This window comes from Gallus gallus, chromosome 15 (assembly GCF_016699485.2).
Source record: "Gallus gallus isolate bGalGal1 chromosome 15, bGalGal1.mat.broiler.GRCg7b, whole genome shotgun sequence".
NCBI classification, from domain to species: Eukaryota; Metazoa; Chordata; class Aves; order Galliformes; family Phasianidae; genus Gallus; species Gallus gallus.
Window position 1 is genome coordinate 11,269,423 of NC_052546.1, and position 18,229 is coordinate 11,287,651.

The window sequence follows — 18,229 nt, forward strand, 5'->3', positions numbered from 1 at the left end:
GAGGGGCAGCCATCCACAGTTCCAAGCTCTTTGCCCTGGACGTCACAGCTGCAGCTTCCTTCGCAAGGCGAAGAGCCACGCCATGCCCTCAGCACAGGTAGAGAAACCAGCTGAAGGCTCTCCTATGCCTGACAGCTATTTGTTCCTTGGTTTTGGGGGCTGGGGTGGCTTTATGTGTCTGTATGGCAAACTGTGAGGCTGGGAGTTCAAGAGCACTGCCTTGATATCCCATTTGGAACCCATTGCAATGGTGATGGAAATATGGTGCTGATGTCCTCCCTGAGAATGCCCCCCTACAGCATGGGCTTTCTGCTTTGGTTGTACTCACTGGTTGCCACATGGGCACCATGCCCCTGTTGGGGGTACTGGACATCCTGGTGGGTCCCCATCTGGCAGGGGGACAACCCCACAGACCCCACAGAGCATCCCTATCCAAGGTACCCATCAGCACCTTGTCCCCACTTCTGCAGCATGATGTGGGTTGCCAAAACTCCCCTTCCAGCTGGGTGTCCTGAAGCTGGCTGGATGACACGGTTGTCCCATTCCAGTAGCTGTGGGGCTGTTTCCCAGCCCACTCTCACCCTGTTGTGGCAGTGACCCCCTCCTGTGCTGCTGGGATGCCCCATGCTTGGGGACTGGGGACACACACGGTGCCACTGTGGCCAGCCTGAGCACCAGGTAGGGTTTTGCTGTCAGAGGGCTATTTTCAGGCTTGCAAATCCGATGGGTGACAATGCTTCTGGCTGCGTGCCCGGGGCAGAGCCAGCCTCGGGGTTATGCATCCCTCAGCCTCCGTGCTGCTGTGCTGGGTAGGATCCAACTTATTTGTTCCTATTTTTGGCTACTACCCCTGTTCCAGCAACCCGGTGTGTGTGGATCTGTGCTCCCTCCTTGCAGAGGGGGCTGCTGCTTTGCGTTACGTTACTCCCAAACACAAAATAAACCCTGTCTGTGTATGGGGTGGGATCCAGCCACAGGGAAGCCAAGGCGCTTTTCTTGGCTGATTTCCACCCTCTCCATCCCCTGAACGCGTCCCGGAGCTCACCTGCCCCCGGTGCCCATTATGCAGACAATGGATCTCCCATTAGGGTTTCTCCCACACCTCCAACACAATGCACAGTGTGCGCAGGGGAGCGGCCTCCAGGGGAGCACCTGCCTGGCACTGTGGGGACACGCTCAGACTGGGCAGCACTGCGGGATGGTGGTGAGCAGGGCTGGGGCGTCAGTGGGGCTCGGTGGGGCTGGAGGAGGATGAAGACCACTGAGGACAAGAGCGCCCTTTAGGGGCAGCTTAAAATAAGACCCTACATCCTTGCGGGCAAAATTCCTTCTGTTTGAGGCTTGCCATGGTTATTTTTCCCAGAGTTGGGTCTTTTGTATAATCATGGAATGGCTTGGGTTGGAAGAGATCTCAAAGATCCTCACGTTCCAGCTTCGGGATTTTGTGGAAGGGAAGGAGCTGGTGCCCCTTGTGGTACCGATGCTGTAGGAGGGGGCTTTGTGCTCTCTGTCCTGTTACCTGGGTGCTCTGCATCGCCCTCCCTCCCCCAAAACACACCTGGATGAGACCCAGAGCTGAAGGCCTCAAGCTGGAATACCGCAGCTCACATGACTGGGAAAGAGCAGCGCTCACCGCAGCTGGGGAGGGAGAAGTTACTGAATAACCCAACCCAAGCGCTGCGGGGCCCCCGGGTTGCGGTGCGCTGCAGGTGTTTGCTGGACCCAAACCGTCCCAAATGTCCCCAGCTCCCAACCCCACGGACCCCACATCCACGTGGCGGAGTGGAGCCCTGGGAGGGATGCACAGCGCCGGGCACAGGGAGGGGACGCAGTGGGGTGTCCCGAGTGCCACCGTGGGAAAGCTGCGCAGCCGGCTCGGCACGGCCCCGCCAGCCCTCCTGCGGCTCTTCTGCCAGCCAGCGCGGATCGCTGAGCTGAGCGCTGCCGTCTGCATGGCACCGCGATGGAGCCGGAGCTGGGAGTCGGTGCGTGCCTTGTGTTGGTGCTGGGGATGGGATCCTGCATGTGGGGGGAGTGGCGGTGGTGTGTGGTGGCGTGGGGGGGCTGTACAGTGGAGTGTCCCCATTGTCTCCGCGGTGTTCCGGCTGTGCCGCAGCCCAGACGCTGCTGGGGGACAATGTGGGCACGGAGGGGTGGCGGATGTCCTGATCCCCATGTCCCTGCCTGCCCCATAGCCTGGGCTGTGCTGGGGTCGCTCCCCACCTCCCACCCTCTGATGGCTCTGATTTAGGCCCTTTAGCCCTAACACCCACCCCGGGCAGCTCCATGGGGGTCTTGCAGGCGGGGACCACAGCACAAAGAGCTCTTTCCTTCCCCAGGCGAGCCGCTCATCCCACAGCCATCGGCACGCAGCTGCTCCGCTTCCTGGGAAGTCCTATTGATGGCAAAGCATTGCTGTGTGTGTGTGTGGGGGGGGGGACAGGGGGGACAGCTGAAGTTATCTGGGCCCGCGTGTGCTGCAGATGCAGTCCTCCATTCCGGGGGGGCTGGATAGAGCGATGAAAAGTTGCAGCCCCAGTCCATCTGTTTCTGACAACCTGAGTGCTCTCCGGCAGCTTCTGAATTCAGAGTTTCTGAATTCCTCAATAATTAGACTTTTTTTTGTGGAAAAAAAAAATACCCCACCAAATTAAAAAAAAAAAAACCATCTGGGCTTTTTCATGATGGGAATGAAAAGGCAAGGTGGGTGTGAGAGGAGGAAGGTGGATTTTCATCCTTAGCAACCCAAATCTTGAAATATTACATCAGCACCGAAGAGGTGTAATTAAGTAGGAAACAAATGAGACCGGCTAATCTGTTTTGCTTGTTTGAGCTTTGCGGAGTGCAGAAAACAAACAGAGGCCGGATGATGAATGGGACTTCTTTCTGAGCCCCTGGGGGGGCTGGGATGTGGGGCTGGGTTTGGCTGCTTTTCCCTGGCGCTTGCTGGCTCGGGGCTGCCCGGCGGTGCACGCGGCGCTGCCCGGTTCTGGCTGTAAGCGGCTGCTATGAAGGCAGCTCCCTTGGATGTCCTCCCGGAGCGGTGAGCGATGGGGACAGGGCCGTGTGTTGCTGGGGAACAGCAAAGCCTGAGCCCTGTAGGATGATGCCCTTCAGAGCAGTATTCCCCTGAGCTTCCGTGCGTCCCCAGGAGGATGAGCTTGGGGACATCCCTTGGGGGCCGCGTTCCTCCTGGAGAGCCAACACTGCTGGTGTGGTGTGGAGCACCAGAAGCTCAGCACTCCCATCCTTGGGAGTGATGGGGATGGACGGAGCAGCATTTTGCAGCCATTCCAACACCCCGTAGGGCTTTGGTGTGTTGGTCAGAGTGGAGCACTCCCTGCCCAAGCCCACTTCCAGGGTTTTGTTTTCTCCCTTCCCTGCTCTCCGGCACAGCCCGAGGTGCCAGGAGCAGATGGCAGCCATCGGCTGGGCTCACTCCGAGCCCCCACAGCTCCTGGCAAGGGGCAGTGGCTGTGTAACCCTCTCACTGCCGGGCTCCTCCTAACCCCACGCCCGGCATCTCAATGGGGTGTCGGGAGGTGTGATCCTCCGGGGTGTTCTGCAGGGAAATAGGATGTGGGTGAGTGGGAGTGGAGTCACCCCGCTGAGGCTTTGCATTTTAGGCTGCACCACCAGCATGGGCTTGCCTCAAAATATTGCAAAGCCCACTGATGCTGGAAGCGTTTGCTCTGGTTGGCATCACCCCAGCACCCCCTGCACCCATGCTCCCCCTGCACCCATGCACTTGGTGACTTAGGGTTGCCCCAAGCATCCCATTTCCCACCCACTCCCCCCTCCCTCCCCGGCCCTCCCCTGTGAGCCACATTGCATCTCCTTCCCCCGGCGGGCCGGGAAATTGGGAAGCGGCCAAAATGAAACAAGTCCTCCCCTCCCCTCCTGGGTGACAATTTCAGCCCTGCAGGAGTGCAGTGCCCGCCAGCTCCCGCGCCCACACTGACCCCGGGCAGGAGCACCCGCAAAGGCCACAGCGAGCACAGACATTCAGCCCACTATTATTGGTACTATTCCATTTTTCTTTGTATTTTTCTCATCAAGAAGGCCGGAGCTGTTTGCTTGCAGCATTGCAGCCGACGGGGTTGTTCCTGCGGCTCTTTCTAAGCAATAAGAGTGTCTCTGGAAGGGAAAATTGAGCACCTTGGTAGCAGGCGGTGTCCTCCTTGCTGAGCTGAGTGCGTATCCCTCCAGTTTGAGCTGAATACATTTACCAGACAGCAATGATATTAGCCTGGTCTCAAAGACTTTATCAATTTGCAGTTGTCTCTTCAATGATAGTTCTGTTGTTGTTGCTGTTGTTCTATTGTATTGAACGGTCTGAGATGATTTCCAAAGAGAGCACTGCAATCTGAACTATTAAGTAATTTGGAAGAGCAATTAGTGTTAATCTGGAAACTCCCTGTGTTGCTCCCAAATAAATCAACCTCGCAGTGAGAGCCGTGCGATGGAGCTGCGCTGATTTATGGGCAGGGCGGGAGTGTGAGCTGGTCTGGAGAACACCAAGGAGCAACTTTGTGCTCTGGGAAACTTTGATAGGATGGTGTTGGGTTAAGAGAGAGACTGGGGATATGTGGGACTGGAGAGAGTACCCCCAGCCTGGGCTTTGTGCCCTCCCTGAATCCCCATCCCCAAATGCTCCTCCCAGTGAGGGCTGGGGAGCTCCTGCAGAGGGTTCAGATCCTGGGTTTTGATTCTGGCCTGGCTTTTCCCCATGGAATCTTGGTTGTGAAGAGCTGGGGAAGGCTGTGCTCCCCTTCATGCTGTGTGACCAGCCCTGGAGCATCGCACTGTGTGTCAGGTACCAGAAATGCTGCGATCATAGAATCATGAAATCGTCAGGGTTGGAAAGGACCTGTAACATCATCTAATACAACTGTAGTCTGGTCAGCTGGAGCATGTGGAGGTGACACCTTTCCTCCTTCCCTCCCCTGCTTTAGGCAGATGCTGTGTACAGAATGCTCCAAGCCCTTGGTCAGCGGCGTTCCCACCTGGTATCCTGGGCTCCATCAGAAGAGGGGTGGCCAGCAGGGATAGGGAAGTGATTGTCTCTCTCTTCTCTGCCCTCGTGAGGCCCCATCTGGAGTACTGTGTCCAGGTCTGGAGCCCCCAGTACAAGAAAGTCAGAGAGGTGTTGGAGAGGGTCCAGAGGAGGCCACAAAGATGATCAGAGGGCTGCAGCACCTCTCCTACAATGACAGGCTGAGGGAGCTGCGCTTGTTCAGCCTGGAGAAAAGAAGGCTGCGGGGTGACCTCATTGCAGCCTTTCAGTATCTAAATGGAGCCTATAAACAGGAGGGGAGTCAACTCTTTGAAAGGGTAGATAACAGCAGGACAAGGGGAAATGATTTTAAGCTGAAGGATGGAAGATTTAGGTTGGATGTCAGGGGGAAGTTCTTTACAAGGAGAGTGGGGAGGTGCTGGAACAGCTGCCCAGAGAGGCTGTGGATGCCCTGTCCATCCCTGGAGGTGTTCAAGGCCAGGTTGGATGGGGCTCTGGGCAGCCTGGGCTGGTATTAAATGTGGAGGTTGGTGGCCCTGCCTGTGGCGGGAGGGTTGGAGATTCTTGATCCTTGATGATCCTGGGCCATTCTGTGATTCTGTGACACCATTTCCTATTGCAGGTGGCAAATACAGGGAACAAACCCTTTTGTTGTCCTGCTGGCTTTGCATTGCTTGCTCAGCACAGGAGGTGTTGATCTTGGCCATGTGAAAGTTCACGGGTTGGCTCATCCTTTCGTTCAGTGGGACCACCATGCCCTTTCTTCCAAAGCTGTTTCCAGACCCATCCAGTCACCAGGGTTATCCCACCCAGGACAGGATGTGATGTTTGCCTATGGGCTGCATGAGCTCAGTCAGACTGCGTGCAGCCCATCGCCATCCCTCCGGGCAGAGCCATGCCCACTGGCACACCAACAGCTCCTCTAATCTGGAATCATCTGAAAGTGCTCTTACAATGCACTTTGGCTCCAATTTGTCTGTGTATTTGTTCTTTATTTCACCACTTTGACCACAAGAATGTTATGGGAGGCTGTCAAGTGGCAGTGGCACGGTGGAAGCACTCTCTCCTTGCCCACAGAGCCAACCTCCTCACCCTGGAGGCAGTCAGGGCTGCTGGCCATGATTTACACCTGGGAAATCCCTACAGGCACTTCTTTATTGCTCTTGTTCATCATGAATACAAACAGCCACCAGCATGATTTTCCATCACCTCCCCAGGCAAGTGCATAGAATCATAGAATCATTAAGATTGGAAAAGACCACTAAGATCACCCCCCTCCCCACCATGCCTACTGACCACATCCCTCAGTGCCACATCTCCATGTTCATTGAACACCTCCAGGGACAGTGACCCCACCACCCTGGCATGGAGGCAGCCCAGCAAGGCAGTGCATCGCAGCCCTCCTCCTCCCACATGCCCTGCTCCCATAGGTCACCGCGGGGCAGGGATTTGGGGTTTCATGACGTCTGGAGGGTCCCCACCCTCCGGTCTGTTGATGCTGTTTGGAGCTATTACTGTTTTCTGATGGCTGCTGTTTGCCCACTCAAATACCTCAGTAATCCGCTAAGGGACCTCAGATCTTCCTTTCTTTCTTCTTTTTTCTTCTTCTAAAACAATTAGCTTGGCTCAAGCCCTCTGCAATACATCAATTAATACAAGCTGAGGCAGTAAATTAAAGGGAAACAGGAACAACTATGCTGGGATTAGGTCACTGAAACTATAAACTTTGGAACAAATCAGATTTCCTTGGGAAGGGAAATGGACAGCCGTGATATGTCAAAAGTGAGATGAGACAGGCTCGGAGCAACTTTCCACTTGGCTGCTGGATGCCAGAACTTCTTCCCTGGGGAAGTTTGGGCTGCCAGACCCTGCTGCTACCAATAATGCTTGGATGGCAAAACAAACAAACAAGAGGCAAGAGAACATGGAGAAGGGTGGGCAAACTGTGAGGCTGGACTGGGAGAGGCGTGGAGCAGCCAGGTGCAACCTGAGGGGTAGGGAGGAAGGGAGAACCCTGGGGATCCTTCTCACCCCTTTTTCAAACAGCACATGGGCCTGTTCTGTGACACGTACAAGGGGGCATGAGAAAAGCAGTTGGCTTTTGCCCACAGAGCAGGTCCAGGGCTAAGCATGATTTGTTTCTTCTCCGTGGCTGTTCAGCAAAGAGCAAACTGTAGAGATGGGAAGGGAGGAGAAGGGACCATTGGTATCCCCCATCCTGGGCAGGGCCTTGGTCAGTTCATTGAGGAAAATCACTGCACCTATAAGACAGGAGAGTGATCTATTTTGCCCACAGTCACAGACCAAGGCTGATCCATCTATCACCAATCTAGGAAGCCATGGCCAATGGGGTTTGCTCCATCCAGCTGTTCAGGCTGTTGGCTCTGATCAAAACCAAATCCCAGGGCTGCCCCAATACCCATATTCACATGAACATGGGGTGTACGTATGTAACTGTTCCTCCTCTGGCAGGCACACAGAGCCCGTCTGGCTCCTGGCACTTCCCTTATGGACAGTTTCTAATGCATCTCCAAATGGTATAATGGAAAAACAAAACTGGAAAGGTCACTTCTGTGGCAGAAACAGCTGTTATGGCACAGGGATAAATGCAAGGAGTGTGTCATACATTCCCCTCTGTCCTCTAATTGTATCTGAGACTTGCAGCCAGCCAGGTGTCCTGGATCGAGCCCTGTGTCACCTCCTCTGCCAGGCTTGTGCTATGGGATGTTCTACAAGGCTGTGTGGGAAGGTCAGGTTGGATCACTGCCTGTTTCACAGAGCCACAGCTTGATGAGCAACATGTCTGTGCCATGTGGCAGTGACAAGAGCCATGCGGGGAGAGTAATGGTGCCTGGGGCTCATAGAATCATGGAATCATCAAGGTTGGGAAAGATATCTAAAATCCCCAAGATCACTCCCAACCCACCCCCACTGTGCCTTCTGCCCACGTTCCCCAGTGCCACATCTTCACATTCCTTGAACGCCTGCAGGGGCGGTGACCCCATCACTCCCTGGGCAGCCTGTTCCCTGCAGAAGAACCCAAGGAGGGCAGAGCACTCACACCTCTCTTCCAGCAGACACAGTGGGGAAAAGCTCTCTGAAGGTGGGAGGATAAAAATGATTTCTGGATGGAGGGATCAGTAGCATCCTTGCTGCAGCCCTGCTGTAGGGCACGGGGTGGCTGCCTGTGCTCTGCAGGACGGACAGACAGACAGGTGTAGGCTGGGGCACCAAGAGATGGACATGAGCCGCTGTGCTGTCCACAGGACTGTGCTCCCAATGACTTGAGGCTTCTGCAAGGCCAAGAGTGGGGCTCCTTCCCCCCTCCAGCACTCATCAGCAGCCCTCATCAGCCCATACATGCTCATTAGCCGCAGAAACGCTTCTGCCCTTTTGGCCTCTTGCTCAGTTCCTGCCTTTGGTGCGCCTCTACAAACGGAATTACACCGTGTTTGTGTGTGAGCAAAACTTCCCCTGCTCTGCACCAGCGCTCCCTCCTCCTCGCGCCCCGCTGTGTCCCCGGCATTAATGCGGAACCAGCAATGTCCCCACGCCTTCCCCGTAGCATCCCCACATCTCCGACTCCCGGCACTTCACTCTGCCCACGCAGCTTCGTTAGCAGCCCTCTGCCCGCAGACAGAGCCCTGCTAATGACGGCAGCTCCTGGTGGAGCCGGAGCAGCGTGGGAGCTGCGGGGACGGGGCGCGATGCTCTGCGTGGCCTTTCATCTCCGCAGTAATGAGGTATCACGGCCACCCCTGGAGCATGGCAGGTGGGAGTGCTGGGCTGCATGGTGGGGTTAGGAGGTCTCCAGGCCCGCAGCCCTGGCTGGGAGATGTCAGAGCAGAGCTGGGCTGTGGGATGGGTGCCTGCGGTGAGCAGCATGGCAGAAGCTGCCCATAGCCCGTAGTGGGTGTGTGATGGAACAAGGTGTTGCTGGAAGCACGGCTCGGAGAATTACTTTGGCTAAAGCAAAACAAGAGTTCATTTAACCCCATAAAAGCCCTTCCAGTGCTGTAGGAGTCACTGTCTCGTGGGCATAACTACCACACGAAACAGTGTTCTCTGCTCTCCTTCAGGCCAAGGGTGCATGGGGCACTCCATGTTGTCCTCCCCACTCGCTGTGGGCTTTCTATAGGGACTGGCTGTCATTTCTCTCTGTGCAAAGCAGTGTGAGATTGAATTGGAGCTGGTTAGTGGTGACAGGTGGATGCTCAGCCCCCTGAAATCATAGGGTTATCTCCATAAGTGGTGCTGCATTAGTTTACTGCCTTTTCACCTCTTCCTGGGGGCAGTGGTGGGAGAAGAAATGAGATTTCAGTGTCACTGAAGGCAAAGACATGGTTGTTCTGGTGGCACCATGTAACTTGGTTTCCTCCTTCATCTTCACCTCTAAATTACTCATTCCTAAACCTCTTAAAGACAGAGAGCTGATCCCAGTAACCACACTCCCATACAGCATGATGCCAGCCCAAACCTCCACATAGGCTCCAGAACCAATGTTGGGAAGACCCCACCAACCCACACCAATGTCTCAGCATTGTCTCCGTGCCATGGAAGCTGCTGGTGGTGGGAAGTAAAACCTGTGGGTGCAGTGGTCAGCAAGTCCTGGCTAATGCTGTAGCAGGATGTTCATCACTCCACTGTCCTGGGGGTTTTTATGAGGTTGATGCCCTTGGACCCCTCATGGGACCCAACAATGCCATTGAGTACAGAGCCAGCAGGATGGGCGAGGCCAAGGCAGCGAAAGACAGTGGGGATGTCCTCCATCCTCCCCATATTTTCCCTTTGGCCAACTCGTAGTTGGGGTTTTCTGGGGTCCAGGAGATGCTGTGGGAGCAGAGCCGCAGGCAGCGTGGTCGGGAGGTTCAGACACCGGCTAATCCTGTTAGGAAGGCAGTGGTTATTGCAGGGCTTCCAGCGGGACCTGCTAAATGAACCGTAATTCTGTAATGAGATTTCCTTTTCCCGGCCAGACTAAATGTTCTCGGCCACTGGGAATAAGAGGTTGGGGGAAAAAAAAAAAGAGAAAGAAAAGAGTATTGGGGAGGGGGAAGCTTGTCCAAGGCTGTGTCAGTCTCGGTTGCACTGGGGATGTGCAGAGCTCTCAGATGCATCTGCTTGTTGCAGACATGGGCTGTAGGCTGCCCTGTGCTCCTCTGCAGGGGGCTGACAGAACCCGGAGAGCAGGCAAATCCCATCCGAAGTTGTGATATCGCTCCGAAATTCAGAGAGGGCCAGAGGCTGTGTGTGAGGCAGCAGAAGGCTGGAAGGGCAGGGGCATGTGAGGAGAAAACATGCTCTGGGAAAACAGTGGGTTCTTTGTGGAGGAGCTGAATGGCAAGAAGTGGTGTCCCAAGTGGGTTTTGTTCTGCGTCAGGGCTACAAGGGGAGAGCCGTCGGGCTCCATGGGGTCTGGGGCTCCTGCTGGGAGCCCTTCCTGCAGAGCTGCAGAACCACGAGCAGTGCTACCACTCGTTTCTGTCTTCCCTGATCCCGAGTTTACTTAGTTGTTTTTTTTATTATTATTATTTCCCCTTTCTTTCTGATCTTTCTCTTAGAGAATACAGCAGTCTTGTATTTCTAAATGGGAACAGCAGCTCTTTGCCTGCCAAGCACAGGGCCAGGCTCTCCAGCCATGTAGGTGAGATGGGACCCATCATCTGCAGTCTGCCCTGTGTAGAGTGGCCCCCAGCCTCCACCCACGGGCAGCTGAGGAAGGAGACAGCTCTCTGAGCCTTTTTCTCCACTTTCATATGGTGTAATCTGGCCCCTGCCCTTCACATGCCTCCATTTCCCCATTGGTAGGAGAGGAGCTGGGAGATGGGTGTTTGTTTTCTGGCATTTTGTAGGGCAGTGCTCCATAGGACCAAGAGGTGCTCTCTGTTGGGCTATTTTTCATGATTTCAGTCTTTTCAGTGTTTTTAGCTGCAAAGCCTTCCTCAGGCCTCAGGCCTCAGGCTTTGGGAACTTGTGCTCTTTCCAGGCATTCCATAAGCAAATGGGGTTCATGGCACAGCTGCCCAGGGAGTGGTGGGGTCACCGTCCCTGGAAGTGTTGAAGGAACATGGAGATGTGGCACTGAGGGACATGGTCAGTGGGCATGGTGGGGGTGGGCTGGGGTTGATCTGGGGATCTCAGAAGTTTTTTCCAACCTTACTGATTCCAGGATTCTATGATTCATCCAGCTGTGCTCTTGTGCCCCCAGCCTAGCACAGCTGCATCCTTTTGACCAAATTGAATGGGAGGGTTGAGACATCAAAGCGATGAGGTTTTGGTGTGTCACCTGCACTGGGTTGCAGGTGATCTAAATGAGCATCCCCTATTAGGGCTGAAAGCTATGGGGTGCTGGTCAACATGGAAGAAGGTAATATAGGAACATTTTCAATCTGGGAAGGTCCTGCTAGTGCCAAGAAGTCACTGTGGTCACCTCAGTGCTAATGCAGTTCACCTACAGGTGACATCAGAGCTGCTCTGTGTTCCTCTAATCATCAGAGTTGGCTTTGGAAGCAGTGGGCAGAGTTGCTGGGACCCGGTGGCTGCAGGTGAGTGGATTGCTGGGGGACCCAAAAAGCACCAAAAAGCTCTAAATTGCTTTAAATTCCATGGAGGTGGTGAACTCAGGGTGCCAAGTCTTGTGGCTGGGGTCTTGTGTCAGCATGGCAGCTCGTGGGGGGAGGCTGCTGGGATCTGGGCTGGGCTGGGTTCAGGTAGCTCTGTTTCCTCCTTTTCCTGCTCTTGAAGAGAGATTTTGGTGGCAAGGGGAGCGAATTGTCTCAATTGGAAGTGAAATGTTGTGATCGTGCCATTCCCCGTGCAGTTGGCTCCTTTCAGCGTTCGATTCTGTCTTGGTTGAACTGGGAGAAGCTGCTTAATGCCTCCAAATTACAGCAGCTTTTCAACATCCCATGAAAGTCATTCCAGAAATAAATCCAAATTCCTGGCAGCGCTTCCGCACAAACTTCTCACCGCTCGGTGGAAGGGCCGAGAATCGCCTTTCTTTGGGTTGCAGGGAAAAAGTAAAAGGGGGGAAAGCACGGCTCTGTGCCTCCTGTTGTTGCTTCTCTCCCTGCTGGTACGTGCATTTGGGATGGGGCAGCTCCTGTGTTGCTGCATGGCTTTGGCTGAAGGACATTGATTCACAGGTGTGTGAGCAACGCAAAGCGTGTCCTGGTGCACGCTGCTACCTACGTGTGCTGAAGCTGCAGTTTGGGGCTGGGATGAGCCTTCCTCATCATCACCAGCCCTTCTCACCATTGCTGCGCCCCTGGGCTATGCAGGTGGGGCTGCCCTACTGCTGCTTTATCATCAGGGATGGATACGGTTCACAACTCATTCAGCCTCAATGGATGCCCGACCCGTGTTGCTTTATTTCCATGGGCCTGGGGGGTACTGCAGCCCCTCTTCACCCACCCCCATCAGGCACACGAGGGGCTTCACCAAGGCATAGTGGAATATTTCTGTCGCTTTCCTTGCAGCTTGTTTTCTGCTAGCAGGGTCTTTTTTGGAAATGAAGAACTCGACAGCAGCTGTGGCTCAGTTTTGGGCTGGCTTTGTGTTCCTTGCGCTGTGAATGCTCTGCAGATTGGGCTTATCAGCCCTGTCAGCCTGCTGCAGCCCTTCCGCGCTGCCCCGCGCCTGTTTACCCAGCACTGCGCTGACGCAGGGCCCCTTCCTGCATCTGTCCCACCCACCCCGACGTCCCACACCGATAACTCTGAGCTCAGAGATTTGGGTCTTATAGAAAGAGCCGTGGACCTGCAGCCCTCTGTTGTGCTGCTTCACAGGGAGAAATCTCCAAATTCACTGCTAAGGTTCGGCACAAAGTGATTTTCCAGTTGGTGATTACCCTGTTAATTGACTCAAAGATTAAATAGCGATATTTGGGTGTCAGATCCTCCTGGAAGGGAGTGGGCATGAGGCAGGGACCCAGCTGCTGTGCAGCACAGGGGATGGGCTGCCTTTTGCCAGCCTTAATGATCTCCATTCTGCTTATTTTTGGATGGTTTTTGAGGTCTCTTCCAACCCGTCTTATGGTTCTATGATGCACGTCTCACTGATTCTATGGCTTCAGTGCAGCTCTGTGCTGCTGAGCACCTTCCCCCCTATTTCTAGCTGCCTCAGATATTTGTGTTTGAAAGTGTTTGCATCTGAATAACCCAAGAGTCACTCCAGCCGCTCCGGCATGCGGAGCAAGCGAGGTCTCCAAGCTGGTTTTTCATCTGTTCAAATTAGAGCCCGGATTTACGAGGCGTCCTTGGGCTTTGGTGTGTTTGTAAAACCTCCAGCGTTGTCCTTAAAAGGAGGATGAAAACAATTCGGGTTTTGATGGCGGGGTGTGGGGCTGGCGCGGGAGGGGACGCGGTGCACAACTTGTAGAGGCAGAGCATCACGTTTTGAAGTCAGGAGAAGGAAACACAGAAAGGGAAGACAGACAGGTACAGCTCTGCCCTGTAACAGTGATGAAACATTAATTCATCCCCCTGGAATTTCTTGTTTGTGAGCTGCCATAATTTCATTTCTTTGGTGTCTGTATGAAGCTGGAGTTAGTTTAATGCCAGAAGCCAAATACTCTCCGACTAATATCTCTTTATTAGATTTGGTGTGTGAGTGTGTGTGTGTGAGAGAGAGAGAGAGAGAGAGCTCCTTATAACCTACTTTATATCATTGGACGTGGTGTGATGCACTCTGAAAGACTCCATCCAGCCCCGTGACCCACGGTGACACGAGGCTGTAGGCACGAGTTTGACTTTTTGATGCCATTTCCAAGCTTTTTTTTTTTTTTTTTTTTTTTTTGCCCCAAATGTGTCCTAATGCTCACTGAGATGGGGACTCCCAGCCCCTCAGACCTGCGGTGCCCGCCAGCAGTGCGGGCTCACTGCCACCCATAGGCAGCTCCAGCACCCGCACCCGCTCCGAAGTGGAGCACGGACAGAAATCCCAGGATTTGTCCCAAATTGCTGCCAGACCCCCCATCATCTGGCGTGTGTGTGTGTGTGTGTGTGTGTGTGTGTGTGCAGTGCCATCGGCTCCTTAAGCTTTCAGTACAAATATGTTCAGCCCTTTCTTTATTCCTGCCGCGGTAATCCCTCGGACGCATTTCGGGCTGCATAGAAATAGCAGCCGGGTGATGGCTGTGTGTGTGTGTGTGTGAGATCTGCACTGCTGGCTGCTGGGGATCTCTGAGCACATTCCCCACCGCTGGAACCCCCTCCCCGACCCCTGCAGCTCCCAACGGAGGTGGGTGAGGCCGAGGGGAGGGCAGTGAGCCCGGGATGGGGGGAGAAGGAAACTTGGGCGAGTGGAGCACTGTGTTTATATTTGGCTCCCGCAACGCTGTGAGCATATGGCTGGAGGCAAATGGCACTGAGCTGATTTCATAGCAAGGGGGAGCGTGGGAAGGGGCAGGGGCTGTCCCCCCGCCATGAGCTAAGCTGGGCAATCTCTCGCTCATAGTGCTGTTTGCGTTCAGTGTGCGGCTGGGGTGTGGGGTGACTTGTGCAGATGTCTTCCCCGTGGCTCTGGGCTGGATAGGGCAGGGTTACAGGAGTGTAATCCCAGTGGAGAAACCCTGACCTGAGTGCTCTTTGCTGGAGGAGGGAAGGTGCAAATGTCAGTTGTCACACTGAGACCTTTTCCAACCCCAACATCTGGGGGTGGCTGCTGGATGCTGAGACCCCCTGGTGCAGGACATATGGAGGCCACCAGCTCCTTATGATGCCAGCACTGTGCTATGGGCTTCGTGAGCAAAGCCTCAGCCAGACCAGAAGTGAGCACTGCTCTGCTGAGCGTTACGCAGGGCAGTGTCCTGGGAGGAGGATGATGATGGCCATCCTGGTGACACATAGAGCACAGCTTGGCTTCCTCCTAGTGGGTCCTGTGTGGATGTTAGTGGAGTATGTGGGCAGGATGGCCAGATCTGGCTGCTGGGAGCTCCTCTGTCTGGAGCCCAGCACCCATTGCTCTGCTCCCTGATTTTTGCCTCTCCAGCAGAGTAGGTGGTGGGATCTCACATCTCATATCATGGGAAGAAGTTCTTGGGCTGCCCAGGCTGAAGGTGACAACTTTTGCCCCATGACCACGTCACAAAGCCTTTCTTTGCCTGCATGCCCCCAGCCCGTGCAGCTCACCCCTCTGTGGGGCAGGCTTCCCTGCCCGATGGAGCACAGCAGATGTCATTTGGAAGCTTGCTATTAAATTAGTCCTCCTGCATCTAAATAGGCGTAATTATGTTTTCATTAGCCCCAGACAGTGCATTACAGCTTGATGTATGAGTAGTGCGAGGAGCAGGGGGGTGCAGCCCCAAAAGTGCTGCTGCCATCCTCCCCCATTTGCCAGCTCTGTGAGAGCCCCCATTCAGCAGGGAGGTTCAGGGCTGCTTGCTTTGCACTCCCTCAGGGAAGTTTTGTCATTTAGTCACCTGCTGTGCCATGGTTTATCCATGAGCATCCCGAGCATCAGGCAGCCGTGGTCATGTGCTGGGCTGCAGCTGTGTTTCCATGCTCCAGGGGAGCTGCCCCTGTGCTCTGGGTGGGGGCTGCATGCAGGTGAGCTCCTGCCCAAGCAGCCGGTTGGGGGTTTATATAATATTATATATCTATAATTGTGTGTTTGTTGTTGCTATGGGAATGAGCACAATTGCAAAGCCTGGAGACCGATGTCAAGCCTGGGTCTGTACTGGGCCTTTTTGGGGGCAGGGGCAGGTCGGAAGGGGAAATGGAGAGAGGAGGAGCCCCTTCCCTACGCTCTCCCCTGTGTGCAGCCCCAGCACAGTGCCCACCCAGCTCTTCACTGGGGGCAGTGGGGAACACTAGTGCCACCTGCCCTGAGCTCAGGGGTGCAGGGATGAGCTTGGCGGGAGGCTGCTTGCCATCAGGGAAAAAGGGAACCCCATTGTCTCATCACTCCCCACAGCAGCACGGTGCGTGGAGAGGGCTGCGGCTCTCTGGGGGCAGGGGGGCTGAGCCCCCCTGCCCCGGGGTATGCTGTGGATGGCTGCAGGGCACAGAGTGGGGCTTTCCAGCAACAAGTGGGGGCTAGGGGGGTCCTCTCGGCTCTTTATTGATGAGGGAGCTGAGGAGGGGGCGATGCTCATCAGTAAGGGGAGGGAGGGGGGTGAAAAAAAAAAAAAAGCCAGGCTGGAAATGAGGTTATATAAAAGATGTATGATTTGGAGAGCGGAGTGTCTCCTAATGAGGGCTGCACCGGCTCGCTCCACACCCATAAAAACCCGGGTTGGACGTCAAAGCAGATTCGTTTCGGTGATGCTGGGATAAAGGGGCGCAGCGAGCAGTGCTCCCTCCCTGCAGCCCCGCACAGCCCCGCGCTCGTCCCTCCGCAGCTGCCGGGAGCGAAGCGATGCTCCGGGCACGGATGAGGACGGGGACGGCTCAGCTCCGCTGCACGGTAGGTGGTGGGACGGTGTGTACGGGGGGGAAAAGCCCCCGACCCCGCACCGCTTCTCCGGGAAACTTTGCGGTGCGGGAACCCCGCGGCACCCCGCAGCCATCAGTATGTCCCCACTGCGCTCCCTCTTACCGCGGGGGGTTCCGCCGCAAACTTCATCCGCCAGGTCCCCCCCGTGACGCCCTCGGGATTGGGGGGGGCTGAGGCAGCTTCGGGGGGAGCGCAGCTCTTGTTTCCTTCCCCCGCAACTCTTTGCAGTAAGTTTGTATGGGGCGAGTGGGATAGCGGTTTGCTGGGGTGGGGGGAGGCACGGGCAGGGGTAGGGGCAGTTTTCTGGGGGAGGGGGAAAGGGGCAGTTTGCCAGGAGCAGTTGGACGGTGTGCGTGGGGAGGGCAGGGGGCCAATTTGGCTGGAAAAGGCGGGCAGTGTGCCCGGGACGGGCGGCAATTTGCCCGAAGAGGGGGCGGGAGGGCGGATGCAATTAGTCCGGCAGCGGCTGGGTAGGGAAACAGCAGGTCTGGGACGGGGGGAGGGGAGGGGGCTGATTCCCATGGAGTGGGATTTAGGATGCGCGGGGTCCCGGGGTGGAATGTAGGGTCCCTGGCGGCACGCTGCAGGTCCCCGGTAAGGGGGGGGAGGGGAGGATACGCAGGGTCCAGGAGCGGATATGTAGGTTCCTGGGGGGGGTGTGTGTGTGTTCCGGGGGGGCGCGGGGTCCCATCCCGACCCGGAGCCGTTCCCCGATGGCTGCAGACGCTGCCGGAGCTGTCCAGGGTGCTGAACGCGCGCCCGACCCCACCCTCTGCCCTCACTCCGGCACTGAGCGGGGCTCGAGGCTGCGGAAGATGCCCCTTCACCCTCCCTCCCCCCCCTTCCAGCAGTGCTGCTCCTCCTGCCCCACGCGTGTCCCCTCCATCTCCAGGGCAGCGGGGTTGGGAGGGAGTGAGATTTGGCTGGGGAAGGGGCACACTGGTGTCAACCGGCGGCAAAGCTCTGGGACTCAACGCTGGCTCCTGCCCCCCACAGGGACACCCTGAACCTGGTCCCTTGTTTGTCCCCACCTGGGCACCGCGGACCTCGATAGTCCCCTCTGCAGCACAGCCAGGAACTGTGGTGTAGGGAGCGCAGGAGCCGAATGCAGCTGGCTCTGCCTGTGCTCCCACTCTCGGCTTGCTTTGCACTCAGCAGCTGGGATGGTGGAAAGCTTTTGATGGAAAGCTTTAGGTTTTCTCTGGAAAAACAGAAAAGAACCTCTGTGCATGCACATCTGGAGCCCCTGGTGCTGGGGTGGGTGTCAGTGGGTATTGCTCCCCAGTGCCAGCCCTGCGTGGCATTTCCCCGCTCAGCTCCACAACCCAGGTGCAGACATTTTCTTCCAACGCTTTCAAGTTACGACTGTCATGAGGAAATTCTGGCAGCCAACTTGGCAATTATCTGCTGAGTCCCTGAGGAGCTGATCCGCCTCTCACTGATAGAGAGGGGAAGTGTCTCCTTCCTTCTGGTGGGAGGTGTGTGGGATTGCAGGGTTGGGGGCCCACTGATGTGCGTGCTGGCTGCTTCCCTGCCTCCTCTGCCTCTGGATCCCCCACTGCTGGGGTTTGGGATGCAGAACAGGATGTGGATGGAGAGCTGTGGGGAGGTTTTGTGGTGGGGGTGTACAAAATAGTACTCTGCTGTAGATGTCCAGCTGCACACCTTTGCTATTCCTTTCCAGCTAAAGGTCTCCAGTGGGGAAGTCTTATTTTGAAGAGTTTGATTTTTGTGTCAGCAATTTCTGTCTCTGTTTCTTTCCAGCTTGTGTCACCC

At 55.6% G+C, this 18,229-nt stretch overlaps 1 protein-coding gene across 3 annotated transcripts in view; it reads left to right on the forward strand.

Moving 5' to 3' along the window:
* The first annotated feature begins 1,943 nt into the window (after positions 1–1,943).
* Positions 1,944–18,229, forward strand: part of NOS1 (nitric oxide synthase 1) — a 58,099-nt gene continuing 41,813 nt past the window's right edge. For 2 of the 3 annotated variants that reach the window (XM_015294873.4, XM_040648234.2), the window contains exon 1: positions 1,944–1,985. The gene's annotated coding sequence lies outside the window, so the exon portion shown is untranslated. Of the gene's footprint in view, positions 1,986–16,267; positions 16,424–18,229 lie in introns of those variants that run through there. The other variant, XM_004934480.5, reaches the window with a different exon arrangement.